Source organism: Furipterus horrens, unplaced genomic scaffold (genome assembly GCF_987537825.1).
Source record: "Furipterus horrens unplaced genomic scaffold, mFurHor1.1.pri manual_scaffold_4, whole genome shotgun sequence".
Classification (NCBI taxonomy): Eukaryota; Metazoa; Chordata; class Mammalia; order Chiroptera; family Furipteridae; genus Furipterus; species Furipterus horrens.
Genome location: NW_028327174.1, coordinates 50,219,867 through 50,234,115, shown reverse-complemented (window position 1 = coordinate 50,234,115; position 14,249 = coordinate 50,219,867).

The window sequence follows — 14,249 nt, the reverse complement described above, 5'->3', positions numbered from 1 at the left end:
TCTTTTCATATAACATGCAGAATTCAAAAACTCCATCCTGTCATATGCACAGCTGTTCCACCCACACCCAGGCCTCCCCTGGGATCTCAGCTTCAGGCTTAAGCACTTATCAAAATATTGTTCCCAGCAAAGACAACTTCCCCTTTCCAGGGGAATTCAGGTGAATACAATTTTCTTCCCTTTTCCAACTCTATATAAGTGCATTCCCTTTATCTTACTACCAGGTGTAGAGGCAAAGCCCTGCTTCTTCCGTCTTCTTTTTCCACAACCCAGGTTGGCACCACTACCAGTGTGTCAGGCTGGTCCTTAACACTTCAGTGTGGGGGCTCCCTGAGTTGTCTAAGATCCTGTTATTGTGGTGTAAGGATCTGCCACTCTTGAGCAAAAGTCCTTTGCCGCTGCCCAGTCTACTGCTGCTTCAGGGGGTCTGGGGTGATTATGTTGCTTTCTTTGTGAGTCCTCTGAAGACACGCTCCCAAAAGTGCATCTTCTCTCCAGCCACCTGCCCCTGGCCCACCATGAATCCTCAAGTCCTCCTGCTACGTGGTTTCAGGTCACTCACCTCTTTGTGACCCTGATGACCTCATCAGCTCTCCTGGCCGTGCTGTCCTGCTCAGCACCATCTCGTTTCATAACTGGGATCGCTGACCTCACACAGACTGCCCCGTTTTCCCAACCTGCCTGGTATTGACAGCCTGTCTCATCTCAGCATGTGGAAAGGGCTACTCATCTTCCCTAATGGTTTGGGATACTAGGAAGACCATGTCCCTCAAAAAACAATAAACTTCCCCTCCTTCAAGATCTTTTTCTGCTTTGCCTCAGAAGTGTCTTCCCTGGGCTCTCTACCTGACAGGAAAGATAGCTCCGTGTCTGCGCACACCAAACGTTGTCTGCAGTTAAAGAAGAATCTTAACCTTCACCCTAACTGCCCTCCCTTGCTCAGGGCCTATTCCTGCACAGCTAACAGCCACAGCGGTTCACATGTGTGCACCGAGTTGCAGCCCAGATGTCCAACATGCTGCAGACAGAGGAGAGGGCCTATACCTTGGTTTCTGGGAAGGAGATTAGATGGCAATGGAGATGCATAGGAAGAAGCAGGGAAGAGTGAGGAGAGGGAAGTGGGAAGTATTCCATGAAGTGAGACAAGAGGTTGACTCACAAGGACAGAAGCAGAGGCCCCGGGATGTGGCAGAATGTGTGGTAAGCAGTTCCATGTTCAGGCCCAGCCCTGGACTGGCCTCCCAGAGGAGACCTGGGAGGCTCTTGGCTGGGCTGGGTGGGGGCACTCACATCCCCGGGCCTTGTCTCTGCAGCTCCCCAACCTGTAACTGTATCAAATCTTTCAGTGTCTCCGCGACCCAAAGAAAGAAGCCTTCAGATGAGTCAGCTGAACTTGTTTATAAAAAGTCAAGCGAGTCACTCCCTGGAACCCTAAAAAGCCAGAGGATTGAGACAATCACAGTCCCCACTCCATCCCTTAGCCAGTGATTCTCAAACTTTAAGGTGACTAAAATTACATGGGAACTTGTTCCGAATTCAGGTTCCTAGCTGGTGTTTTTCAACAAACACCAGGGGTGTTGCTAAGTAGTCGTAGGACTTTGAGAAACTCTACTTTCCTCCATTCCCCAAACTGTACATTTTTAATTAAATAGAGGTATGTTTATTTTAAAATTTTTCCATCTCATTGCTGAAATCCACACCTTCCCAACTGAATTTTGGAAGCAGGTCTACGGCCACTTGACCACTGACCTAGCCACCAATCAGAGAAGATTCCCCAATTGTCTCTGTCCTTTGGGAGCCAAGAAGCTGAGGCAGCCATGAGCAGTGCCTGGCACACAGTAGGGGTCAGGAACACTTGAATTGATCAAAGACATGGGCCAATAAGGAACTGAAATACTGTTGATTAGTATGAAAGCACAGAGGACAAAAACAAAAGAAATATCGCATACAAGTCAGAGCCAAGTGTCACTGTGTGGGAGGCAAAGGCGAGGAAGCTTCTGAGGAGTGACAGCAAAAGGGGCAGAAGTGGAGACACAGAGGTTCCAAATCTTGACAGTGTAGGCTAAGGAGGCCGTCTCTGGCAATTGCCCATCAGTTCAGTTAAGACACTACTTTCCTGGTTCATTCAGCACTGTCCCACCCTCACTGTTCCTAGCACACAGCCATCTGTCTCACCTCTCACTGGGCCTCTGCCCTCCCCTTTCTTCTCCACTCACCCAGCCAGACCCGGCCCAGGGACCAGAAATAATAGAACATTAACTGGGAAATGACCCTGTCCTTAGAGAAACACCGATCCCATGATTGTTTCTTAGGAATGGTGTCTGTCTTTGCTTCCAGCTTAAGGTTGAGAGTCTGGAAGGAAGAAAAGGATGTGGGATGTGAACAGCTGGTTCGTGCATGAAGTCAGAGTAGGATGTGATTTCTGAGCCACAGTTTAACATATTGCAAGGAGATCCTGGTGGGCAGGAAGGTGAGAGGCACTCCTGATGCAGGTCACACAGGACAGCTGTGGCAGCAAAGGGCCCTTTCTTGCTTTTCAGGTCCCAGGCTTATTTTTTGGAGGCCTCACACCGATTGTATCCAACATTAAAATACCCTCGTACTCAATGTATTGCTTTAAATAACTTGAAAAAAATTTTTTAATCACTTTACTTTGGAAATTAACCAGTTATGAATGTTTTTAATGTGTAGTTGACTGTGACTTTTCATCAATCTTCATGCACAGAGATGAAATCTAATAAGTTTTATAAATGTAATGAAAACATTTTTAATATTAAGTTTGACAGTGTAATGAAACTGGTAAGATTATGTTTTATCAACATTTAATTTTAAATGGTTCGATCTTCCAGTCAGGGCACATCAGAGAAGGAAAACTGACTCCAAAAAACCTCCGCTGCCTTGCGGCATACCTCTTCAGGGGAAAGGCTAAGGGAGTAAACCCCGACAGAAAATCCGGAGCCGGAGTCCCTAAGGCGGTTTGACGTTGTAGTCAACACCGGCAACTCCTGCGGCGCACCTGAAGCCAAGCTGTATTGACTCCGTCTTTCCCTTGGACCCTTCAGCTGTGAAGAGAGGGGGGGTCTGCTGCATGGGCAACAGCAGACCCTCCATATCACCCTGCCCAGGCTCTGTAGCTTCAGCTTCACTGGAGAGGACACTCCAGCGTCATCGCAAGATGTCGATTCAACACGGGAGGAGACAGATACCGTGTCACTCCCGAGTCGGACTGCACAACCATTCTCGGCGGTGCGGATAGACTCTTAAGAAGCTACACCATCGTCTCTCGAGACGGACGGCTGCCGATGATGATGATGATGATGATGATGATGATGATGAATTTTATATACATATTTTTTACATTTTTCTGTATTTTGAAACCAATGACATTTTTTTGAACTAATAACATTTTTAAGTGTTTCATATGTTCTTGGAACTGTGCTTAAGGAGCCTAGTGGCTAAACTTGCTCTGGTGATGGAAGATTTGACTTTCTGCCTGCCCTCTAGCAAGCTCTCTGGCAAGCAAGCAGAGTATCTGATAGGTCCTTCTCCTGCTTTGCCAACAGTTTATCTCCTTAAAGGCAAAGAAGGCCTGGATGGCCCAAGCTATGAAGCCAAGAGGGTTGGAAACCAAGGAGATACATAGCTATATATGTGGTGCTTTTCTAGCAATGAGGTTCTTTGATCCTATACACATGCCTCATTTATTTTTTCAGAGCAAAGTTGATGTATCTTATCAAACAAGATACTGCCCCCACCCTCAAACAACAACAACAACAACAAAACACCTCAGGGAAACCAAGGCATGGAAAGAAATATTTCTTGGCATATTTCTTCAAGCCAGATTTGGGGTTGGCCAAAACTCTGCTTGTCTGGGAGCCTCCAAGATGAGGAACCAACACTAATGTGGAGGGGGACATGAGGGAAAGGTCTACTTTAGCCCTCACTGTGCTCTTCAAGGAGGCATTGGTGAAGGAGAAGGAACCAAAACCTTTTGCAAACAATCCAGACCAAGAGCCAGGGGGAGGAAAGCCATGTAGAGTCTGATGTGTCTGTCCCCTGTTCTAGGGAGGCCAACTTGGACAAAATCAGAAAAAGGATGAGCATGACTCTGTGAATGGAGGAGTCATCTCAAAAAGAGATCATGAGCATGACTAAGATGTAACTATCAACTGGGGATCTTGAAATGACTATATTTAATATGTTAAAGGATCTAGTCTAGTGGGAAAGGTGTACAATATGTATGAACTGATGGGGAATTAGAGCAGAGAGTAGGAAATAGTAAAAGAAGAAATGGAAATGCTAGAAGTGAAAACCTTAATATCAGAGATGAATTCCTTGAACAGTTTTATCAGCAAACTGGACGAAAGCAGAGGAAACAAATCCATGAATTTTAAGGTAGGTCAATAGAAATTAAACTATAACATAAAGAGTAAAAGCAAACAAAGAATTGGGCAAACCCAAAACTAAGCAAAATGTGTGGGACAATGACAAATGGTCTAACATACCTACAACTGAAGTCCCAGAAGGGAAGGGAGAGAGAGTAGGGCATAAGAAATATCCACAGATTATCACTGATAATTTCCCAAGTCCAAGACGCTCAGAGGATCCCAAAAAGGATAAACACAAAGAAAAACACACCTAAGTGTATTGGAGTCAAAGTGTTGAAACCAAGGATAAGAGACTATCTTGAAAGCAGCCAGAAAGAAAAAAAAAATACATAGAAATAAGTAACAAAGCAGCCTTTTCATTGGAAACTGTGCCAGCCAGATGGTTACTGAGGCCCAGCTGTATCCCTGCCTTGTAAGTTCACAATATAACCCAGGAGCACTCCAGGACATTCCCCTATTTGGGGCTGCTTCCAGCTTAGACAGGTTTCTGTAGCCTGCGAAGACAACTGGCTGAAAACTGAGCAGTGGCTCCGCTGAGCAGTGTCCTATAGGACATGAACTCTCCTGTTCTCCACAGTGCCCAGCGCTCCCTCTCATGTCATACCCGGCCTCTCCTCTCTTTACACATACCTCACTCTGAGGTGGCTGGTGGCTGCATCACCCTCAATGACTACTTACTGGCTGTGAGTTGGGAGGAAACAGTGTAGGTGGGGGCCAGATAAAGTAGTCAACTGGCCTAAATGTTCCTCAGTGTAAGCCCTGTGATCTGACTGTTGCCTCAAATTCTTTCCCCAAAGGTGACCAGCCCAGAACAACCAACACCCAAGTCCAGCTGGCACACCTGTCAGGGTCCTGCTGAGAGATGGTAATTGCCATTGGTGACAGTGTGTGAGGAGAGAGGCAGTTGTCAATAATTCAGTCACCACGGGGTCAAGAAGATTCTGATTTCCTCTCCCACAATCCCTGTTCTAACATTTCCTGTGTCAACAACCTGAGGTAACTTTTTTTAAGATTGTGATAAAATGTACATAACATAAAATTTACCATCTTAGAGTCCCGGTGTAGATCTCTGTCACCTGTCTGGAAGAGTTCCTTTACTGCAGGAGCCACATGGGGGCAGCAAAGTGCTTGTTTAAGGAACTGAGCTGGCCTAGGTAGGGAGAGGGGCTGAATTAGAAGCATGGGATTGCTGAAAGATGGACCCAACTGAAGAAGCTGAGAGGTTCATCTGAGAAGGTCTGGAGAGCAGGTATGACAACACTAGGGGAAAGAGACAAGGGATTCCTTGCCCATCCTTTGGACATCTGGATTCTGCAGGCAATTCTCTCCCTCAGCTTAGAGACACATACTCATTTGACCACTCACCCCCAGCAGGGTCCTCAGCTCTGCAGGCCATAGAGCTGTCCTTGCAAATGATTCTTCAGGCAACTGTTTTTTAGGAACTCCACCAAGAGACCCTTCCTGTAGACTTTCTCAAGCATGTATCATTTCATTCATTCATTCATTCAACAAATGTCTATTGGGCACTTAACACTGGCACTCTTCTAGGTGTTAGGGATAGAGTATTGATGAAAATAGATTTTTTTAAAAAGTGCTTCCATGGAGTATACATTCTATTGAGGAGAAAGACAATAAAAATATTAGTTAAAATCCACAGTATGTCAGAAGGCAGAAGATGCATGGAGGAACACAAACTTCAGAAGGATGGTAAGGTACCAGGATGCAGGGGTTAGAAGAAAAGTAGGTCACATCAGGCTTCAGTAAGGTGACATCTGAGTGAAGACTTAAATGAGGCGAGAAAGCAAGCCATGGGGAATATCATTCCAGGCAGAGAGAGCGGTCTGAGGTGGGGCCATGTCTGGCACATTCAAGGAATAGCAACATTTCCGGTGTGGCTGCTGTCCTGAGAGCGAGCGGGAGAAGAGTGCTGCAGAAGTGACTGGGGGCAGCTCCCACACTTCCCCCACACCCACACTCAGCCATTTTTACTTGGAATGAAATGGGAACCACTGCAGGATTTTGAGCAGAGATGTGACATAGTCTGACCTACATTTCAAGAACATTGCTCTGGCTACAGTGATGTGAAGGCTGGGAGCAGGAAGCAGGGAGACCAGTTGGAAGCTGTTACAATTCCCATCTCATTCCGGACAGCTTAGTAAACGAACTCAAACAGTACCTCCCCCTGCCATGAAGCCTCTCCTAATCCTCCCTAAAACCAAAGTTCTCCTGGGGGCTCTTTCCATCCTTAGTTCATGCATCTCTCCCAGCACTGGTCAATCTTGTCTTTGTTCTGGGATTACTGATAGACCTGTCTCAGCCCCACCAGACTTCAAACTCTTTAAGAGCAGATGCCCAGTTATTTTCCAGTTATTTGCCCAGCTGTAGCTGCCCTCAGCACGGAGGGCTGTGCACATAGTAGAAACCAAGTCAGATTTTTTTCCCTGAGGAATAAGTGATCCCTTCCCTCTTTAGTTGAGGTGCCTTGCTCTCACCTCTGAGGCTTCTTCCAAGTTGTGTTTCTGCCTGGAGAGTCACATCTCTTGAGTCAAACACTTACCCACCATGACAGCCCTAATTCAGTCTGTTAGCCACATTTCACAGTGCCTCGGCAGATCTGTGTTTACACGACATAGCTTGTCATTGGCCTGCAAAGACAGCCTGTCAGAGCTGGCGGGAAGCACATAGAAAACATTGTTTGCCAAAGCTATCGGCCTCTCTGGAGGTTCCTGAGAGCAAATTAAATGAGTAATTATTTATTAAGTCCTTAAACATTTATAAGCACCTACTGTGTTGCTATGCTCTTTACTAGGCAGTGAGGTATAAAAATGAATAAAACAAACTTCCAAGAAGATTACTGCCAACATAGGGTGCAGACCATATGTAAAGCACTAGAGTGGTAACAAAATAAATAGAACTAGGTCCTTGTACTCCCAGGACTTACCATCCACCTATCCATCCACCACTCATTTAGCAAGTCCTTACTGAATGCCCTTTACTAAGTATTGGATGTATAAAGGTGACAACTGAGATACAACCTCTTTTAACACTCCAGTGTGGGGATACATAGTAAATAGTGAGAAACTGGCACATGTAACAAACACAGTATAGGGCAAATGATGTCATATAGGGGCAAAGTAAAATGGAGAACAGGGGAAAGATGTTCATGACAGTTAGGGTCTGGAAAAACCTTCAGGGCTAAGTGGGATTTCAACAGAACTTTTAAGAACTACCACAAGTGGCAGGGAAGGGGGGTCCAGGGGAATGCAAGGGAATAGAGCAGTATAAGCATAGACCATGTTTAAGGACCAGAAAGTGGTCAGTGTGGATTAGTGGGTAAGAGCCAGGTGTTGTAGGAGCTAAGCTGGGCTGGGATTGGGTTTGGATGATCTTGAAGGCCAAGTTGGGGATTTTCCTGTGGAGGCCGTGGAGAGCCACTGACAAGTTTCAAGAAGTGATAGTACCAGATCCGTGCTTTAGAGGCAGCTTTGGTAATGTGGATATGCTAAAGGGTGAATGCAGGGAGACCTATGAGAGGAGTAATAATGAAGGTCTGAACTAAAGTAGTATAAAGAACCAGCTATGACTGGATTTATGCCCTTATTTGTTCACAGACATACGAGGACCTATTTCGTGCAAAACCTTGTGTTGATTGAAGGTAGGGATGGCGCAGACGACAAAGAAAAATAAAATCCAGCTTATGTTCTCAAGGATTTTATAATCAAGTCTGAGACACAGATCACTAAAATGCTACCATGTTCTCCCCTTGACTTCTGTGATACTTGGTATGTTCACCATGTACTCCTCTGGCTGCTGTAGGAGCACATTATCTTCTGCCTGTGTACTCCAGTGGTCACTCCACCTCCTCATGCCACAGAATATCCCCAAATGACTTGATCCTCCTGCTTTGAACATCAGCTATATGATGATTCCCTAATTCCAATCACTCCCTGGAGTCCTAGAATTGTATATCAAAGATACAACTAAACATCTCAACCTGTTGCCCAATGGCATCTGGAACTCAATTCATCCAGATAAGACTCATCTTTCCTTCTCACCCAAGCCAGCTTCTCCACTTGTGCTTCCTATCTCAATGCATTAACCATCACTCTACACCTACACCCAAAGCAGGAAACCACGGTGTCATCAGTGTCTCATCTCTTGCACACCTACATCTAATCTATCACCAAGCCCTATCCAGTTTACATGTTATATGTCTTCTCCTTGGGGACTACCCTAATTTAGGCTACTGACTGATCACCCTGTCTCTCGTTTTACTCTTTCAATCTATAATCCATACTAGCCCAAAGAGATCTTTCTAAAATCCTGATCTCATCATACACCCTACTTAAGAACTCTGTAATGGTTCTTCGTGAGTTTAATCATGGTCTATAAAGATTTTTGTGACAGCTCTTCAGCCTGGCTATATGATATTCCATTGTATGGAAGGACTATAATTTATTTAACTAGTCTTCTAGTAATCGATGTTTGCATTGTTGGTAAACTTCTGCTACTATAAGCAATGCTATAGTTGATAACTTTGTGTATAGTTTATTTTGCATGTGTACAAGTATATTGGATCAGAAATCATATGCATTTGTAATTTTGACAAGTATTGACCATTTATAGTTCTACCAGTAATACAGTATTTATTCCCTCACTTATCGCAGATACTACGTTCTAGACACCCCCTGCAATAGGTGAAAATCCACAAAGTAGGAACCTTACATTTATTTTAGTATCTATATATATTTTAAGGCTTTATAAACCCTTCCCACACACTTATAAACCGTTCCTAGTCCCTTATTAACCTTTCCCACTCCCTTAACCTTTTCCACACTTTTATAAACACTACTTATGTTCTTAAAACATATTCTACACTCTTAAACCTTTGTAACTTTAACAACATACATATACAGTACCGCGAAATCCCGCGATATAGTGAAAAATCCATGATAAATAAATATAATATTTTTTATAAATCCCATGATACAGTGAGGCTGCAGTAAGTGAACCGTGATATAAAGAGGGACTACTGTATCTAAGAGAGCCTGTGTCCTCACAACCATGCCAGAAATCTCTTGTCAAACATTTGGAATTTTTGCCAATCTATAGGTGAAAAATATCTAGTTTCAATTTTTAACAGGCATGGACACATGAAACAGACTGACAGCTGTTGGGGTAGGGGAGGAGGGGGAGGACTGGATGAAAGAAGGTGAAGGGATTAGCCAAAGAACATATATGCATAACCCATAGATACAGACAACAGTGTGGTGATGGCCATAGGGAGAGGGGAGGCGGGGGATTGGGGCAGGCAGGCAAAGGGGTGGGGGTGGTGGACAGGGACATCTATATGAGTGTCAATAATAAAAATAAAGGGAAAAAATAAATGTAGTTTCAATTTTCTTGTGAGCGAGGTTGAGCATTTTTTCACATATCAAAGAGCCATTTATCTTTCCTTTTATGTTAACCATCCCATTTTCTTATTGGATTTCTGTTCTTTTCCATATTGATTTGAAGGGATTTTGTATATATGAAGCAAATTAGTCCCTTTGTCTATGATATGAATTGCAAATATTTCCCCCAGTTTGCCATTTGTCTTTGTTTATGGTGTTTTTTGTGCTGCAGAAATTATGGATTTTTATGTTGACAGAATGTCTTTTTTTATGCTTTGGGAAATTTTATGCTACTCTGAAAATACTTTATCCACTATGACATAAATTTGTTTTTACTCTTTGAAATTTATTTAAACACAGTTGATTCATATGAATTTATGTTGGTGTGAGGACTAAAGTAATCTTTTTTTTTTTTTCAGGTGGCTACAGAACTGTCTCAGTACTACTTATTGCATAACTCATCTTTTCCCTACTGATAGACAATGCGATCTGTATCATAAACTAACATTTTAAATGTCCTTGGTCTATTTCTGGACTCTCTTTTGTTGTCTTGATTAAGTTGCCTATGCATGCACCAGTGTCCCCTGAATTTTACTATTTTAATTATTGTAGCTTTTAATGGTTTAATATCTGGTAAAGCTATTCCCCTCTCATTAACCTTCTTTTTCAGGATGTTCATGGCCATGCCTGATGCAAAAATTTCCATATGAACTTTATATTCAGGTTATGTAGTGTTAGTATTTTTATTAGATTGCATTAAATTTATCGAATAATTTACGGAGAGCTGACATCTTTATGATAGCAAGTCTTTCTACTCCTAAATAGTATTCCTTTCCATTTATTCAAGGCACCTTTTGTGTCCTATGATATAGCAATTTTAGGTTTGGGAACCTAGATCTAGCATATTTATTGTTAAGATCATTCTTAGTTTACTCTGTTGTTGCTGTCATAAATGATATGTATTATTCCTCTATACTTTCTAATTGGCTGTTGTTCATTGGCTTTTTGTATATTAATTTGTGCCCACTTTGCTAGAATGTCTTATTTGTATTATTTTTTGTTTGATGTCCTTGAAGTTTTCAGGTAGGCTCTCATATGATAATGATAATCTTCTCTCTTCTTTTCCAGTGTTTATATATCATTCCTTCCTCTTCTGTGATTAAGTAGGTTAGTACTTTCAAAGCAATGTGAAATAAAAGTCATCCTTGTGGAATACCTAATTTTAATGAGGATAATTTAGGTTTCCTCATTAAGTGTGATTCTGGCTTTTGGACTGAGATGTGTAAATTTTATCATGTTAATGAAATTGTGTATTTCATAAAGTCTGCCTGTGATTCTCTAATCTGGGTATTGATATTTCAGAGGGTTTTAGTCTGTGTATGAGATTCTCCCTTTGCAAATGATTTCTCCTCCCTTATAGGAAAAAAAAAGCATGCAGGTATCATATAGAGTATTATGTTGACTTAAAATGCATTGTGAACCCAAAAATGACTTTGTACTGGTCAGCAGCTTTATTAAACTTAACTTCCTATAGTTGAGTCAACAGCAGATAGATCCTCTGTCCTTCAAGTGCCCAGAAGGTAACAAACAGCCTCAGGTGAGAGGGAAACTTGTCCTGCTCTAGTGGACAGGAGAGGGCAAAGGCCTACAGGCAAAGTCCGGGCCCTTGACTCTGACAACCTGGCACGAGATGTTGAGACCTAAGCCCTAAGAACAGTACCAACAGCTAATATTTTTTGAAAACTTGCTATTTACTACCCACCTGTGTGATTTACTCATTAGAACCATCCTATAAAGTGAATAGTATTATTTCCCCACAGATGATGAGACTGAGGCAAAGAAAGGTAACTTACTGAAACTCACAAGCTGGTAGGTGATATTGCTGAGGTTTAAAACCAAACAGTTTGACTCCAGAGCCTGTCTTCTTAAGCACCATGTTCTAATCCTCCAGAAGGAGCCTGGGGCCCTGAGCAGATGGGCAAAGATCCTGCAGAAACCATGACTGGGGCCTCTATTGTAAGCCACATCTATCTCAGGCAAACAGTGCCGGACTATGAAAGACTACCCTGGAACCAGGGACAGTTAACTGGAGGCTGGATGGCTGGTGCCATTGCTAGCTTTCCTTTTTAGCCACTCTTCTTTCTTTTTGTTCCTTTGCTGGTTCCTTTACCTTACCTTAAACATTAGAGTGCCCCAGGGATTGGTGTAGTTACACTCTCTCCCTAGACATTGGCATCCAGATCAGGATAGTGATTCCCTCATATCTCCAGTACATTCTTCTTCCCTGACAGGACTAGGGTGTTCACCTCTCTAATCTCCTCCACCAAGATACTTCACAGGCATCTCAAACTTAGCATGTCTAAACAGAACTCTGTTTCTGCCCCCATACAAACATGCTCCTCCCACAGACTTCTTTTCAGTAAGTTTATTTAGCACATTTAACAAATATTTATTAAGCATCTACTATAGCAGTGACCAAAACAGACAAAAATTCTGCCCTTAAAGAGCTTACATTCTACTGCTGAGAAACATACAACAAACAGAAAAAGAAAAAGTAAAATACATCATACATTAAAGGATAATAAGGGCTAAGGTGAAAAACAGAGCAGGGAAAGGGTGAAGAGTGCAGGGGATAGGGAATAAACTTTTACAAAAGGCAAGTGAGAGGACCAGGAGATGAGGCCAAAGAGGTAACAGGGGCTAGACCATGAGTTTTAATTCCAAGGAAGATGGAGAATTTGAACAGAGGCTTGAAATGAGTGGATTTTCAATTTTAATAGGAATATCTTAACTGCTGTGAAGAAATTGGAAGAGCGGCAATAAAGATGAAAGCTGGAAGACTAGTTAGGGAGCTCTTGCAATAGCCCAGGTGAGAGATGATGGATCTAGTAGACTTGGATCAGCAGACAAGAAGCTGATGCAATAGAACAAGATTCTGAACAAACTTTAAAGGCCAAAAATCTAGGTCTCATCCTTGATTCATCTCTTTCCCTCATATCCCATACCCAATCCATCAGCAGGTATTTGTGGTTCTGCCTCCAAAATATGCACCAAAGTCACTGTTTCTATTCATCTTCACTGCTACCACAACCCAGCTAAATCACCTGGATTGCTGTGCTTCCTCTTTTGACCCCTACAATCCAGTCTCCACAAGCAGCCAGAGGGCTCATTTGAAAAGTTAAATATCACAGGACAGATGCCTTTGCTTATAATCCTTTAAGAGCTTTCCAATGCATTAAGCATAAAGGCCAAAGTTCATTCCATGAACTACAAGACCTAATGTGACCTTCCCCTAATGACCACTCTGTTCTCATCTCCTTCCCTCTTTTGCTTCATCATCTTGCTTTAGCCACACTGGGTTCCTTCCTGTTCTTCAAACTCACCAAACACTTTTCAGCTTTGTAGCTATGCTTTCTCCTCTGACTAGCTCATCTTATCACAGCTCTTTGCATGACTGGTTCCTTATAAATCTCAGCTCAGTTCATCTGCTTAGAGACATCCCTGATAAGTCTCATATAATATAGATACTCTATGTAGACAGTCAACCAGAACTTGTATCAGGAAACACAAATCTTTCAGGGGAGATAAAATAAGTTAATACTCATTAAGCAAGATCACAGGACAGAAAGTGAAGTGGGGACTTTTGAAGCAGAGGGCTATCATGCACAGTCAGGGATGAAAGGGCCAGCCCTCCATCTGACCCTTGAATCCCCTAGCAATGTCCAGGTGATGTGTACCTGACACCTCCATTGAAGGGACTGCCCTAGCTGGATAGCTTTGGAATTGGATCTTCCATTTTCTGAACCACAACATGTTTCTCTGAAGGTACTACACTTCTGGGCCCTCCAAGGAAACATAAACAGAAACCCTCCTTTAGAGGTCAGCCTTTCTAGTTTTCCAGGCAGCTCCAACTTTTCCTGTAGGCTTGTTCTCCCATGCCAAGATTCCCTCCAGGGCACTCCCCTCTGAAGGTGCTTCCATTGGTCTCTCTTACCTCCCGGGACCCACAGTGTCTCCAGCAGTCTAGGTGCATTTGGGTTGACGGGAACAATGGAGCACCACTCCTTCTCCCTTCTAGGAACGCGGCCCATTCGTCCCATAGACTTCAACCTCCCTGCCCCTTTTCTACGCCACATCTCTCTGACAAGCTCCTCAACATCACCTCCCGCCACGTGCCTAGCATAGGACCTGACACAGAATAGTGTCTTTAAAACCTCTGGTCGAATCAGACTAGGACCTGACACAGAATAGTGTCTTTAAAACCTCTGGTCGAATCAGACTCCTGTTCTTCGTGCAAATTCGGAAGCCGAAATCGAGTCCGCGCCCGGAACCACACCATCCTCGGGTCCCCACCACCACCACCACCAGCGACGCCCCACCTGCCCCGGCTTGGTCTGGCTCCTCAGCCTATCCGCCCTAAGTCTCGTCTCTCCCTTTGGTCGCTCCCCTCAACAGGGTAACCCCTCCG